Source organism: Nicotiana tomentosiformis, chromosome 3 (assembly GCF_000390325.3).
Source record: "Nicotiana tomentosiformis chromosome 3, ASM39032v3, whole genome shotgun sequence".
Taxonomy (NCBI): domain Eukaryota; kingdom Viridiplantae; phylum Streptophyta; class Magnoliopsida; order Solanales; family Solanaceae; genus Nicotiana; species Nicotiana tomentosiformis.
Genome location: NC_090814.1, coordinates 55,881,863 through 55,898,230, shown reverse-complemented (window position 1 = coordinate 55,898,230; position 16,368 = coordinate 55,881,863).

Genomic DNA, 16,368 nt, shown 5'->3' with positions numbered 1-16,368 from the left:
AGATCTCAGATTGAGCAGGTTATTCAATTTCCTGACGGATCTATTGATCTAAAATTCTTAGGAGCAAGTTCTAATCTTTCTAGCAGAACTAGTTCCTTTAGAAGAAGGAGTATTGTTCCTTCCGTACCTTCTTCTTCTAAAACCCTGGAGGAAGACGTAACTGAAAACGTCAAAACTTCCGTTCCAACTACTGGTAACAACAAGGGAAAGTTACGGGAGTAGATTTATCCCATACAGTCCCAAAAGTTTATTACCAGAATCATCCAGCTAGTCCAACCCCTAGCGATATGTATCCCCCTCAGGAAGAAGTCCCTGAATATATCAAAACTATCAAATCTGGTGATCCATATATCCTAGATGAGAAGAAGATAGACCAACAGTGGTACCATCCTGATAATGTACCTAAAAGAAAATGGTATGTTGCTACTTATTCTATTGAACAGAGAAAAGACTTCAGAAATTGCTGGTTATCAGACATGAGAAGAATAAGATGTGAAATCGATTTCTTCAGATGGTTTGAAATATCTGGCAAATACGAACATCAGAAGGACTGCTTGCAAGTCCTCATTAACAAATGGTATACAGCCAACAACAAAGTTGTTGAATATGTCACTCCTCCTCTAGAAGGAATAAAAATCCCTATTTCCAACGTTGTTATCTCTGCTTCTCCTTTCAAAATCAAAAGCGAGAAACCAACGAATATGGTTACTTGTTCTGACCTTGATCGAGTTGTTGAACAAAACAATTACTCGAATCAACTCCTTCATGTCATTTCCAGGCAAATAGAAGACTCCAAAGAGAAGTCTTTATTCAGTGGAAAGCCAACCTTTTCACAGCCCAGTTCAAATCAGAACATCGAATCAAACCCAGGCTTCAAAATCGCTGAGTTTTCTAAGGATAAATTTCCGAAACTCAAAGATACATTTGAAGTCAGTGGAAATGTTCTAGACAAAATCAACAAACAGTTGGCTGATCTCAATATTTCTAAGGAGAAACCCAGAGATGGTAAAATATCCACCATCCAAGAAAAGGAAGATCTCCTTCATAAACTTACAAATGAACGCTTTCATAATTTCAAAAATTATCATAAGCGTCCTTCGTTTCCAGATATCCAATACGAGGAAAATTATTTTCTTGCATCTACTTCTCACGAAGGAAGAAGCATAATCGAATGGAACATTGATGCTCTTGCAGTACATCAAATATACCATAAACTCCATTAAATGGGAGTTTGCATTATAGCTTACAAGATAAGAGGATCTTCTGATAAAGAAGCCGCCTCTATGATTGTAGCTGGATTTACTGGCATGCTAAAACATTGGTGGGATAATTATTTCACTGATGATGTTAGACACGCTATCTATTCTGCTACGGCTGTTGAAACCGTAGTCAAATCAGAAGGAACCTCCTCTGCTGTGGTTATAGGTGGGACAGTTACACCTATGGAAACTACCTCGCAGATGACTAGAGAAGATGCATGTGCAACCCTTCTCTACCACATAGCAAAACACTTTATTGGAGAGCCAAAACTCTTCCAAGACAGGAGTTTGCAAATTCTGAATAATCTATCCTGTCCATCTTTAGATGACTTTATCTGTTATAAAAACCAATTCATCACTAAGGTTATGACTAGACCTGACTGTCATCTAGACTTCTAGAAAGAATGCTTCATTAGCGGTCTTCCCCCTTTGTTCGCTAGCAAAGTTCGAACCAAAATCCAGGATCATTGTGAAGGTAAAATTCCTTACCATCAAATGACCTATGGTGATATTATTAGCATCATCAACGTTGTAGGTCTCGAACTCTGCACAGACATCAAGCTTAAAAAGCAGCTCAAAAAGGAGAAACACTCCTCTAGAAGAGAATTAGGAAGTTTCTGTCAAGACTTCGGTTACACAAACGTTGTAGCTCCCTCTACTCATTCTTCCAAGAAAGATAAGGCTTACAGGTCCACCAAAAAGACTCGTCGCCACAAATCTAGGAAATTTTTTGATGATCCTCCTAGAAAGAAATCCAAATTCAGAAGACCTTCTTCAAAAACCAAAGAGGTCTGTTGGAACTGTGGTAAAACTGGTCACAGAGCCAACCAATGCAAATCTGACAGAAAGAAGAAGAAGATCAATCTTCTTGAAATCAGCGAAGATACCAAAAAGGAACTCTTCTCTATCCTAGAAGAACCCAATTCAGATTCTTCTCCTGATTATTCTTCAGATGAGTATAGCGATGAAGATGATATCAACATCGCCTATAACTCTGACTCAAGCCAATCTGGCAGTGAATGCCATTGTTCTGGAGCATTTTGTACTTGTGATAAAACCCAGGCTTCTATCAAAGTACTATCAGATAGCTCCAAGGAAGCTCTGTTTAATGTTGTTCAACACATCACAGATGATGAGTCTAGAAAGAAGTAATTGATTGAACTCAAGAATCTTATTCTCACTCATAAAAATGATAGACCTAAAACTAGGTCAGTTGTTGAACCATTCAGCATGAAGCAAGTCATGGCTCGCTTCGATAAACCAGTTGAACCCTCGATTTCTGATCTGAGGCACGAAGTCTTAGAACTTAAAAACAAAATCAAAGATATTAAATCACGACTTGGAAAAGTCGAGGTTGATATCTTGACAGAACAGGTTCTTAAACAAGCTAAGACTTATGAATATTAGTCAGAGAATGAAGAAGAACCTAGTCCTTGTCAAAGCGAGTGTCATTCTGAGAATGAAGACTCTGTTAATCTTCGTCAGAATGAAGACTCTGTTAATCTTCGTCTTACCAAAGATAAGACTTCATCGTCCTAAACTCAAGGCCTTACAGTAATTACGAGTGTCGAACCTCAAAGTTGCCATACACCTATCAAGATTGTTATTAGCAAACATTTCGCTATTAACAAAATCGCTTTGCTTGATAGTGGTGCAGATCGAAACTGCATCATGAAAGGTATTGTTCCAACCCAGTACTTAGAAAAAAGTACTTCCACATTATACTCCGCCACAGGAGAACAACTTCGTATTAATTATAAGCTTTCAAAAGCTCATATTTGTAATAATGGTATTTGCTTGACAAATGATTTTATTATTACTGAAGATATTAATGAAGATATCATTCTTGGAATTCCTTTTATCACACAGATAAAACCTTTCATTACTGGCTTTGACGGTATTTCTACTCAGATATTAGGAAAAGAATTACATTTTCCATTTGTTAAAACCCTTTCACAAGATGAAAGTGATTTTATAAGAAAAAACACTATTTTTCGAATAAATAAACTCTCTCAGCATATCACCTTTTTAAAGGATGAAATTAGAGTTAAGAAAATTGAACAGATTTTAAAAACTCCGGAGATAGTTACCAAAATAGCTAATCTTCAAAACATCTTTGAATAAGAAATATGTTCTGATTTTCCTAACGCTTTTTGGGAAAGCAAAAAGCATTTAATTGAATTGCCTTACACAAAAGGATTCAGTGAACAGGTCATCCCTACCAAGGCAAGACCTATTCAGATGAATCATGAAATTATGGAAGTTTGCAAAAAAGAGATTTCAAATCTCCTCAAAAACAACATTATTCGTCCCTCTAAATCTCCTTGGAGTTGTTCTGCATTTTATGTCAATAAGAGTGCAGAGAAAGAGAGAGGTGCCCCACGATTAGTTATAAACTATAAACCGTTAAATGCTGTCCTGAAATGGATCAAATATCCCATTCCTAACAAGAGGGATCTTCTGAAAAGAACGTACAAAGCTAATGTTTACAGTAAGTTCGATATGAAATCTGGTTTCTCGCAAATTCAAGTAGCCGAGAAAGACAGATACAAAACGGCATTTAATGTTCCCTTCGGTCAATACGAATGCAATGTAATACCATTTGGGCTCAAGAATGCCCCATCTGAGTTTCAGAACATCATGAACTCCATCTTTAATGATTACAGTTATATGTCTATAGTCTATATAGATGACGTTCTTATATTTTCTGATAATATAGATTCTCATTTTTAGCATCTCAACACCTTCCTGAAAGTTGTTAAGAGAAACGGTTTGGTAGTTAGTGCCCAAAAGATCAAACTCTTCCAAACCTCTATTAGATTCTTAGGTCATGACCTTTACCAAGGATCTTACAAACCAATTTGCAGAGCCATAGAGTTCTCGTCCAAATTTTCCAATGAGATTACTGATAAAACTCAACCATAGAGATTCTTAGGAAGTCTCAATTATGTTGTTGATTTTATCCCCAATATTAGACAAGTCTGTGAACCTCTTTACAAAAGACTTAGGAAGAATCCTATTCCATGGAGTCAAGAACAGACACAGTCAGTCATCCAAGTTAAAAAACTTGTACAAAACCTTCCTTGCTTAGGAATCCCTAACCCAGAAGCTTCTATGATAGTTGAAACAGATGCTTCAGATATAGGTTACGGAGGTATCCTTAAACAAAAGTTGTCCGTCGAGTCTTCTGAACAATTAGTTCGTTTTACATCAGGAATCTGGAATTCCGCTCAAAAGAATTATTCTACTGTTAAAAAAGAAGTTTTGTCTATAGTGCTATGTATCACTAAATTTCAAGACGATCTTATTAACAAAGAATTTTTGGTTAGAGTAGATTGTAAATCTGCTAAAGAGATTTTACAAAAGGATGTTAAAAATCTAGTTTCAAAACAAATATTTGCTAGATGGCAAGCTCTACTGTCTAGCTTTGATTTCAAAATCGAATTTATCAAAGGAGAAGAAAATTCTTTACCTGATTTTCTAACAAGAGAATTTTTACAGGGAAAAAATGAGGCCTTTCAGACCTAAAGCCCCTTCCAAAGAAGATAACAAACCACAAATGGCTAGACCATTTGTCCCTCTTCCCATAACTCCAACTAAAACATCAGCCCCTCAAAGGCCACAGCTTTCCTTCCAAAACAGGTATCCAGCTCTAGTTGAGTACCCAAAATTACCAGCACCCATCCCAGTTCCCTCAGAGAAACTCACCAAAACCCAACCAAAGCCTTTAGAAAAAGGATCGACATCCAGCTCTACAGTTCAGACTAAAGAGAGCTATGCCATGAAAGTCCCAGAGACTTTTGCAGAAGCAGTAAACCCTTCAGCCAAGAAGGCAATTCAAGAAGATCTTCAGAAAGAAGAAAAATTCGAATACATTACCCTTCAGGTATTACCGATTTTAGCTCTAGACAAAGAGTATGAAAGTCTCAGGATAGAAGACTTAATTAAACCCTGCTATACAGATTTTAATTACGTGGACACTGAGAGTTCATATAAAACAAGAAGGTTTTACGAAGCCATTCTTATTGATACTGATTCTATCGAAGTAGAACATACTTTGTGCCAAATTAGACCAGGATTCATTAATTATTCTAGGTTTACTATTAAAAAAATCTTATCACCGTTCGAGTGGTTTGCCGATCACCTGCACACACCAGTTGCACTCACCATGACCCATCGTCCCCAGACTTACTGCTGGCACGATTACAAGGCAGCATGGTTCAATTTTATGTATATTAGACCAGGACATACTTGGTTTATTAAGTATAGCTTAGAAGTTACTAAAGCTATAATCCCTAGATGGTTCTACGAATGGTGGAACGTATTCGGAGGAAACAGAGAGATCCTCCCCCAACAATTCCTCAACAGGTTTGATAATTTTCAGACCAAAGAGGCCATTTCTACACTACCAGAACACATTAAAATGTGTAAGTACTTTGTCCAGAAGAGGATATCTTTTATCATCAGCTGGAACTTTATCAAAGCAGAATTTGACAGAATCAAATATCTGTCCAAAGAAGTCAAGATCAAGGGGTGGACTCCTAAACAACAAGTTCCAAAAGTTCAGAAGCCCATTCAACAAAGCTTCCAGAAAGTTTCGCCTTCTAAGGCAGCCCTCAAAGAGAAGCTAAAACAAGCTTTACAAAATATTGAAGAATATGAAGAAGACCAGATCATGCAATTGATTGAAGATGTTGCTTCTACAGGAGAAAGCAGTAATGGTGATATGTGCGACCCAAAGGGCATAGCCTTAGCGTACATGGATCCAAATTATGACTAGTGGAATCTGCACCGACAGAGTCTCCATCAGCAAAAGGAATCACCTTTCACTGTTCACCTTTTGAAAAAGAAGACAGCTTTTACTGTTTGCTTTTATAAAGAGTGGACCACCCACTATTAGTTTGTCGACCATTTTGTTTTGTCGATTAAATCTGATCGTTCATTTGTATGCCTAAGATGAAAGGCATCTTTTCTTTAGTCTATTTAAGACTCCCTCTCCCCATTGTAAGAGATGAGAAAATCTTTCAAATTTTCTAAGACCTCTCCCCTCTGTACTATTCTAATATTTTCCGCTGCAATGTTTTTACTTTGAATCGATAAAACTTGTAAGTTTTTAAGGGCTTTTCTTTATACTTGTTTAAAGTTTTATACTGCATCCCGTTCCGTGTTTACTTGGTATATGTATTTAGTTGCTCATACTAAGCACGCATACTACCAACATGGCTTTGATACCAAGTAAACACGGAAGAACATGAATAGCAAAATCAATACTCGTGAAGTAGCTATCATTCACAGAGTCTATTATAGACTCATGGATACTACTCTTGCTCCAAGAGCTCGAGTTGAGAGTGTCAAGGGAGTCACCATGCTTATGGAAGCAAATACTGATCATAGTACTGTATTTCTCCGGGGTTTTTAAAATCTGTTCGATTTTCTTAACTCTAATTTCATCCTTTAAAAGGTGATATGCTGAGAGAGTTTATTTATTCAAGGCAGCTCTCAAAGAGAAGCTAAAACAAGCTTTACAAAATATTGAAGAATATGAAGAAGACCAGATCATGCAACTGATCGAAGATGCTGCTTCTACAGGAGAAAGCAGTAATGGTGATATGTGCGACCCAAAGGGTATAGCCTTAAATATCACATAATGAAAATTAAATTTGCCATGCCCTAGACAGTATATGTACTTAGTTGCTCATACTAAGCACGCATACTGCCAACATGGCTCTGATACCAAGTAAACACGGAACGGGATGCAGTATAAAACTTTAAACAAGTATAAAGAAAAGCCCTTAAAAACTTACAAGTTTTATTGATTCAAAGTAAAAACATTGCAGCGGAAAATATTAGAATAGTACAGAGGGGAGAAGTCTTAGAAAATTTGGAAGATTTTCTGATGCCTCTTACAATGGGGAGAGGGAGTCTTAAATAGACTAAAGAAAAGATGCCTTTCATCTTAGGCGTACAAATGAACGATCAGATTTAATCGACAAAACAAAATGGTCGACAAACTAATAGTGGGTGGTCCACTCTTTATAAAAGCAAACAGTAAAAGCTGTCTTCTTTTTCAAAAGGTGAACAGTGAAAGGTGATTCCTTTTGCTGATGGAGACTCTGTCGGTCTTTACTGATGGAGACTCTATCGGTGCAGATTCCACTAGTCATAATTTGGATCCATGTACGCTAAGGCTATACCCTTTGGGTCGCACATATCACTATTACTGCTTTCTCCTGTAGAAGCAGCATCTTCGATCAATTGCATGATCTGGTCTTCTTCATATTCTTCAATATTTTGTAAAGCTTGTTTTAGCTTCTCTTTGAGGGCTGCCTTAGAAGGCGAAGCTTTCTGGAAGCTTTGTTGAATGGGCTTCTGAACTTTTGAAACTTGTTGTTTAGGAGTCCACCCCTTGATCTTGACTTCTTTGGACAGATATTTGATTCTGTCAAATTCTGCTTTGATAAAGTTCCAGCTGATGATAAAAGATATCCTCTTCTGGACAAAGTACTTACACATTTTTAATGTGTTCTGGTAGTGTAGAAATGGCCTCTTTGGTCTGAAAATCATCAAACCTGTTGAGGAATTGTTGGGGGAGGATCTCTCTGTTTCCTCCGAATACGTTCCACCATTCGTAGAACCATCTAGGGATTATAGCTTTAGTAACTTCTAAGCTATACTTAATAAACCAAGTATGTCCTGGTCTAATATACATAAAATTGAACCATGCTGCCTTGTAATCATGCCAGCAGTAATTCTGGGGACGATGGGTCATGGTGAGTGCAACTGGTGTGTGCAGGTGATCGGCAAACCACTCGAACGGTGATAAGATTTTTTTAATAGTAAACCTAGAATAATTAATGAATCCTGGTCTATTTTGGCACAAAGTATGTTCTACTTCGATAGAATCAGTATCAATAAGAATGGCTTCGTAAAACCTTCTTGTTTTATATGAACTCTCAGTGTCCACGTAATTAAAATCTGTATAGCAGGGTTTAATTAAGTCTTCTATCCTGAGACTTTCATACTCTTTGTCTAGAGCTAAAATCGGTAATACCTGAAGGGTAATGTATTCGAATTTTTCTTATTTTTGAAGATCTTCTTGAATTGCCTTCTTGGCTGAAGGGTTTACTGCTTCTGCAAAAGTCTCTGGGACTTTCATGGCATAGCTCTCTTTAGTCTGAACTGTAGAGCTGGATGTCGATCCTTTTTCTAAAGTCTTTGGTTGGGTTTTGGTGAGTTTCTCTGAGGGAACTGGGATGGGTGCTGGTAATTTTGGGTACTCAGCTAGAGCTGTATACCTGTTTTGGAAGGAAAGCTGTGGCCTTTGAGGGGCTGATATTTTAGTTGGAGTTATGGGAAGAGGGACAAATGGTCTAGCCATTTGTGGTTTGTTATCTTCTTTGGAAGGGGCTTTAGGTCTGAAGGGCCTCATTTTTTCCCTGTAAAAATTCTCTTGTTAGAAAATCAGGTAAAGAATTTTCTTCTCCTTTGATAAATTCGATTTTGAAATCAAAGCTAGACAGTAGAGCTTGCCATCTAGCAAATATTTGTTTTGAAACTAGATTTTTAACATCCTTTTGTAAAATCTCTTTAGCAGATTTACAATCTACTCTAACCAAAAATTCTTTGTTAATAAGATCGTCTTGAAATTTAGTGATACATAGCACTATAGACAAAACTTCTTTTTTAACAGTAGAATAATTCTTTTGAGCGAAATTCCAAATTCCTGATGTAAAACGAACTAATTGTTTAGAAGACTCGACGGACAACTTTTGTTTAAGGATACCTCCGTAACCTATATCTGAAGCATCTGTTTCAACTATCATAGAAGCTTCTGGGTTAGGGATTCCTAAGCAAGGAAGGTTTTGTACAAGTTTTTTAACTTAGATGACTGACTGTGTCTGTTCTTGACTCCATGAGGAATAGGATTCTTCCTAAGTCTTTTGTAAAGAGGTTCACAGACTTGTCTAATATTGGGGATAAAATCAGCAACATAATTGAGACTTCCTAAGAATCTCTGTAGTTGAGTTTTATCAGTAATCTCATTGGGAAATTTGGACGAGAACTCTATGGCTCTGCAAATTGGTTTGTAAGATCCTTGGTAAAGGTCGTGACCTAAGAATCTAATAGAGGTTTGGAAGAGTTTGATCTTTTAGGCACTAACTACCAAACCATTTCTCTTAACAACTTTCAGGAAGGTGTTGAGATGCTTAAAATGAGAATCTATATTATCAGAAAATATAAGAACATCATCTATATAGACTATAGACATATAACTGTAATCATTAAAGATGGAGTTCATGATGTTCTGAAACTCAGATGGGGCATTCTTGAGCCCAAATGGCATTACATTCCATTCGTATTAACCGAAGGGAACATTAAATGCCGTTTTGTATCTGTCTTTCTCGGCTACTTGAATTTGTCAGAAACCAGATTTCATATCGAACTTACTGTAAACATTAGCTTTGTACGTTCTTTTCAGAAGATCCCTCTTTTTAGGAATGGGATATCTGATCCATTTTAGGACAGCATTTAACGGTTTATAGTTTATAACTAATGGTGGGGCACCTCTCTCTTTCTCTGCACTCTTATTGACATAAAATGCAGAACAACTCCAAGGAGATTTAGAGGGACGAATAATGTTGTTTTTGAGGAGATTTGAAATCTCTTTTTTGCAAACTTCCATAATTTCATGATTCATCTGAATAGGTCTTGCCTTGGTAGGGATGACCTGTTCACTGAATCCTTCTGTGTAAGGCAATTCAATTAAATGCTTTTTTCTTTCCCAAAAAGCGTTAGGAAATCAGAACATATTTCTTGTTCAAAGATGTTTTGAAGATTAGCTATTTTGGTAACTATCTCCGGGGTTTTTAAAATCTGTTCGATTTTCTTAACTCTAATTTCATCCTTTAAAAAGGTGATATGCTGAAAGAGTTTATTTATTCGAAAAACAGTATTTTTTTCTTATAAAATCACTTTCATCTTGTAAAAGGGTTTTAACAAATGGAAAATGTAATTCTTTTCCTAATATCTGAGTAGAAATACCGTCAAAGCCAGTAATGAAAGGTTTTATCTGTGTGATAAAAGGAATTCCAAGAATGATATCTTCATTAATATCTTCAGTAATAATAAAATCATTTGTCAAGCAAATACCATTATTACAAATATGAGCTTTTGAAAGCTTATAATTAATACGAAGTTGTTCTCCTGTGGCGGAATATAATTTAGAAGTACTTTTTTCTAAGTACTAGGTTGGAACAATACCTTTCATGATGCAGTTTCGATCTGCACCACTATCAAGCAAAGCGATTTTGTTAATAGCGAAATGTTTGCTAATAACAATCTTGATAGGTATATGACAACTTTGAGGTTTGACACTCGTAATTATTGTAAGGCTTTGAGTTTGGGACGATGAAGTCTTATCTTTGGTAAGACGAAGATTAACAGAGTCTTCATTCTGACGAAGATTAACAGAGTCTTCATTCTCAGAATGACACTCGCTTTGACGAGGACTAGGTTCTTCTTCATTCTCTGACTTATATTCATAAGTCTTAGCTTGTTTAAGAACGTGTTCTGTCAAGATATCAACCTCGACTTTTCCAAGTCTTGATTTAATATCTTTGATTTTGTTTTTAAGTTCTGAGACTTCGTGCCTCAGATCAGAAATCGAGGGTTCAGCTGGTTTATCGAAGCGAGCCATGACTTGCTTCATGCTGAATGGTTCAACAACTGACCTAGTTTTAGGTCTATCATTTTGATGAGTGAGAATAAGATTCTTGAGTTCAATCAAGTACTTCTTTCTAGACTCATCATCTGTGATGTGTTGAACAACATCAAACAGAGCTTCCTTGGAGCTATCTGATAGTACTTTGATAGAAGCCTGGGTTTTATCACAAGTACAAAAGGCTCCAGAACAATGGCATTCACTGCCAGATTGGCTTGAGTCAGAGTTATAGGCGATGTTGATATCATCTTCATTGCTATACTCATCTGAAGAATAATCAGGAGAAGAATCTGAATTGGGTTCTTCTAGGATAGAGAAGAGTTCCTTTTTGGTATCTTCGCTGATTTCAAGAAGATTGATCTTCTTCTTCTTTCTGTCAGATTTGCATTGGTTGGCTCTGTGACCAGTTTTACCACAGTTCCAACAGACCTCTTTGGTTTTTGAAGAAGGTCTTCTGAATTTGGATTTCTTTCTAGGAGGATCATCAAAAATTTTCCTAGATTTGTGGCGACTGGTCTTTTTGGTGGACCTGTAAGCTATCTTTCTTGGAAGAATGAGTAGAGGGAGCTACAACGTTTGTGTAACCGAAGTCTTGACAGAAACTTCCTAATTCTCTTCTAGAGGAGTGTTTCTCCTTTTTGAGCTGCTTTTTAAGCTTGATGTCTGTGCAGAGTTCGAGACCTACAACGTTGATGATGCTAATAATATCACCATAGGTCATTTGATGGTAAGGAATTTTACCTTCACAACGATCCTGGATTTTGGTTCGAACATTGCTAGCGAACAAAGGGGGAAGACCGCTAATGAAGCGTTCTTTCCAGAAGTCTAGATGACAGTCAGGTCTAGTCATAACCTTAGTGATGAATTGGTTTTTATACCAAATAAAGTCATCTAAAGATGGACAGGATAGATTATTCAGAATTTGCAAACTCCTGTCTTGGAAGAGTTTTGGCTCTCCAATAAAGTGTTTTGCTATGTGGTAGAGAAGGGTTGCACATGCATCTTCTCTAGTCATCTGCGAGGTAGTTTCCATAGGTGTAACTGTCCCACCTGTAACCACAGCAGAGGAGGTTCCTTCTGATTTGACTACGGTTTCAACAGCCGTAGCAGAATAGATAGCGTGTCTAACATCATCAGTGAAATAATTATCCCACCAATGTTTTAGCATGCCAGTAAATCCAGCTACAATCATAGAGGCGGCTTCTTTATCAGAAGATCCTCTTATCTTGTAAGCTGTAATGCAAACTCCCATTTCATGGAGTTTATGGTATATTTGATGTTCTGCAAGAGCATCAATGTTCCATTCGATTATGCTTCTTCCTTCGTGAGAAGTAGATGCAAGAAAATGATTTTCCTCGTATTGGATATCTGAAAACGAGGGACGCTTATGATAATTTTTGAAATTATGAAAGCGTTCATTTGTAAGTTTATGAAGGAGATCTTCCTTTTCTTGGATGGTGGATATTTTACCATCTCTGGGTTTCTCCTTAGAAATATTGAGATCAGCCAACTGTTTGTTGATTTTGTCTAGAACATTTCCACTGACTTCAAATGTATCTTTGAGTTTCGGATATTTATCCTTAGAAAACTCAGCGATTTTGAAGCCTGGGTTTGATTCGATGTTCTGATTTGAACTGGGCTGTGAAAAGGTTGGCTTTCCACTGAATAAAGACTTCTCTTTGGAGTCTTCTATTTGCCTGGAAATGACATGAAGGAGTTGATTCGAGTAATTGTTTTATTCAACAACTCGATCAAGGTCAGAACAAGTAACCATATTCGTTGGTTTCTCGCTTTTGATTTTGAAAGGAGAAGCAGAGATAACAACGTTGGAAACAGGGATTTTTATTCCTTCTAGAGGAGGAGTGACAGATTCAACAACTTTGTTGTTGGCTGTATACCATTTGTTAATGAGGACTTGCAAGCAGTCCTTCTGATGTTCGTATTTGCCAGATATTTCAAACCATCTGAAGAAATCGATTTCACATCTTATTCTTCTCATGTCTGATAACCAGCAATTTCTGAAGTCTTTTCTCTGTTCAAGAGAATAAGTAGCAACATACCATTTTCTTTTAGGTATGTTATCAGGATGGTACCACTGTTGGTCCATCTTCTTCTCATCTAGGATATATGGATCACCAGATTTGATAGTTTTGATATATTCAGGGACTTCTTCCTGAGGGGGATACATATCGCTAGGGGTTGGACTAGCTGGATGATTCTGGTAATAAACTTTTGGGACTGTATGGGATAAATCTACTCCCGTAACTTTCCCTTTGTTGTTACCAGTAGTTGGAACGGAAGTTTCGACGTTTTCAGTTACGTCTTCCTCCGGGGGTTTAGAAGAAGAAGGTATTGAAGGAACAGTACTCCTTCTTCTAAAGGAACTAGTTCTGCTAGAAAGATTAGAACTTGCTCCTAAGAATTTTAGATCAATAGATCCGTCAGGAAATTGAATAACCTGCTCAATCTGAGATCTTTCAAGATTCGAAGTAGAAGGTTGAGTTATGGCATCGAAGTGCCATTCATCACTTGTGAGTATATCATTCCAATTAAGGAGTCTAGGGACAAATACAGTACTATGATCAGTATTTGCTTCCATAAGCATGGTGACTCCCTTGACACTCTCAACTCGAGCTCTTGGAGCAAGAGTAGTGTCCATGAGTCTATAATAGACTCTGTGAATGATAGCTACTTCATGAGTATTGATTTTGCTATTCATGTTCTTGGTTTTGACGTTCAAAGTCAAAGTATCCATGACATTAGGGTCATTGATATCTACCGAGAAATTAGGATAGCAGTTAAAGTATACCGGGCCATTAGCTAGGTTACTTTGAAGAACTCCTAAGAGAGAGTCATTGAAGTTCAATAGACGAGCATCTCTTAAAAGGACGCAAATAGGTACGTCTAAACCTTTCCTAAAGAGAGGTTTGACAGCAATTTGAACTAAACCAATATGCAAGTAATTGAATCGATTTTTATATCTATTCAAATCATGCTCAGAAAGTAACTTAATAATTTCTAAAGAATTATTAATAGCAATAGTGGACTCACAGGTCTTAATATTATGCTTCTTAACGAAACTGAAATTTCCTAATTCATAAATCTTTTTAAAAGGTTCATTGGGGATGTTCCAATTTTGTAAATCAGTTTCTAATTTAGCAATCTTAGTTGCTCCAGAAGATAAATTAACAATATTCAAAACATGTTGGTTTTGATTCATATTTTTGCAAATACAGTCTAGGGGCTTATAAGGCTAAAATAACTATTCAATACGTATAAGTAAACAGTAAATATGTATAACAGGATACAGTACCTTAATCTCTTAGATCAGGAGGTTTCTCAGTTTAAGTCTTCTTGGTTTTACTCTCTTTTCTCTAAAGTCATCTTGGCGACGGGATCACCTAACAAGGTCTAAACGCCTACCTCGGCAACAGCGACCTATCTCTTTGAGGCTAGCCAACGTCTTAAGCCGGATATTAATCGGATACCTCATACTTATAGAGAAAATAAATACCTCATACAGAAAACTTTGAAACAGTAAAGAACCAGAGATAAAAGAACTGTATACAAGACATACATATATATCGTTGGTATGCTAAACCGTCGTATTGAAGAGTAGGAGAGACGGGAGGCTCAGATGGGGCACGCCCTCAACACTACCTAGATGTGGTTGCAGAATTATCACGCGAATATGGGGCAAGTCAAAGAGCAAGTACTTCGATTGCCAGAGAAAGCAACATATGTTCATGATGATCATCGTCATCTAAACAATGAGAAAGTTGGTCAACAGGCATGTGCCCTCGTTCCACAGTTGCCGGCGGTGTTTCAGAATTTGTACGAGACTTTGGGGGGAGAGTGGAGGCCAAGAGATGCAGATCATTGTTGATATCAGTTTAAGGAAGAAGACCATTGAGGATTAAAGTTTTAGTATAGTCAATTAGCGTTTAGTTTCATTTTCGTTTGTTGCATTTTTAATTTTATATTTGGAGTCTTTTATTCTTATCAAAGTTTATTTTATTCCTGTTATGTTTATGTCTTTAGAGTCAGTAGTAGAGTCAGCTTCTATATATTTCCTTTTCTCTCATTGTATATAAAAAATTTTGATTGAAAATGACTCAAAAACATTTTAGTTTATTTTATTTTATTTTTATATTAAAAAAATCATCAAAATTGTTATTATTTCCCCCCTGAACTACGTAATTGTCTAATTCATGCGGCGTCATAATACGTAGGCAATCCTCATCGGATGCGATCATAGCCAAAATTAATCTTAAAAAAAAAAAATTGAGACAAAAAAAGGAGGAAAAAAAAGAGTTAAATTCACGAGAAAATAAACCAATAAGCCGGGATGAAGCTGTCACGACCCAAACCGATGGGCCACGACGGGCACCCGGTACCTTACTCAACCGAGTACCAACATAACATATATTTTTTTATCATACTCTTATAGGTAAATGAGATGAAAAGGCTGTCGTGAGATAACTAGAATAACAAATGAGAGAATACTTGTCATAGGACGACCCAACATATAATACAAACTTTTACATATGACATATGGTATAAGACCAAAATGATCACTCGTATACTGAACATAGGCTGACAAGGCCATACAATCTTTCACATACATGACATATGTCTACAAGCCTCTAAGAGTAGATTAATACCATAAAGGTCGGGACAGGGCCCCGCCATACTAATCAATACATGTTCAAATCATACTGACCAAATAAGCAACTCCGGAGCAAATGGAACGCACCAACACCTTCCGCTGAGCTGATAGCCTACTTGGAGGACTCTCAACCTATCTATCGGGACCTACGGGCATGAAACGCAGCGTCCCCAGGTAAAAGAGATGTCAGTACAAATAATGTACCAAGTATGTAAGGAATGAAAATTAGAAAATAAAAGACATGAGAGAAACATGGAGTAAAAGACTCAACATGTAAGTCTGAATAGCTATGTAAATCATTTCATATTTATAATGTCATGCATATGCCAATAAATGTCATACCATGCATAGGTATATGTGTACATAACATCATCAATTCTCTGAGCGCATCCCGTCATATCATCTCGGCCACTGTGGGCAAATCATCAACGTATACCAGCTGATCAGGTGGTGGTGCATATATAACGCTATAACCTTTTTCCATATCTCATATACATATAATATACGCGTATATAACGCCATCTGGTCATGGGTCAATGTACATGTATAAATGCATGAAATGCATAAGAAGTGCTTTAATAAGATTTGTCGGAATGTCATAAGATCAATATGCCTTTCGGATAACTTTATTAACTATATATTTTTCTGAATGCATGATTAGAAGATATAATAATAAGACACACGGGGAATCAAGAATATAGACACCCCTAGTATTTTTA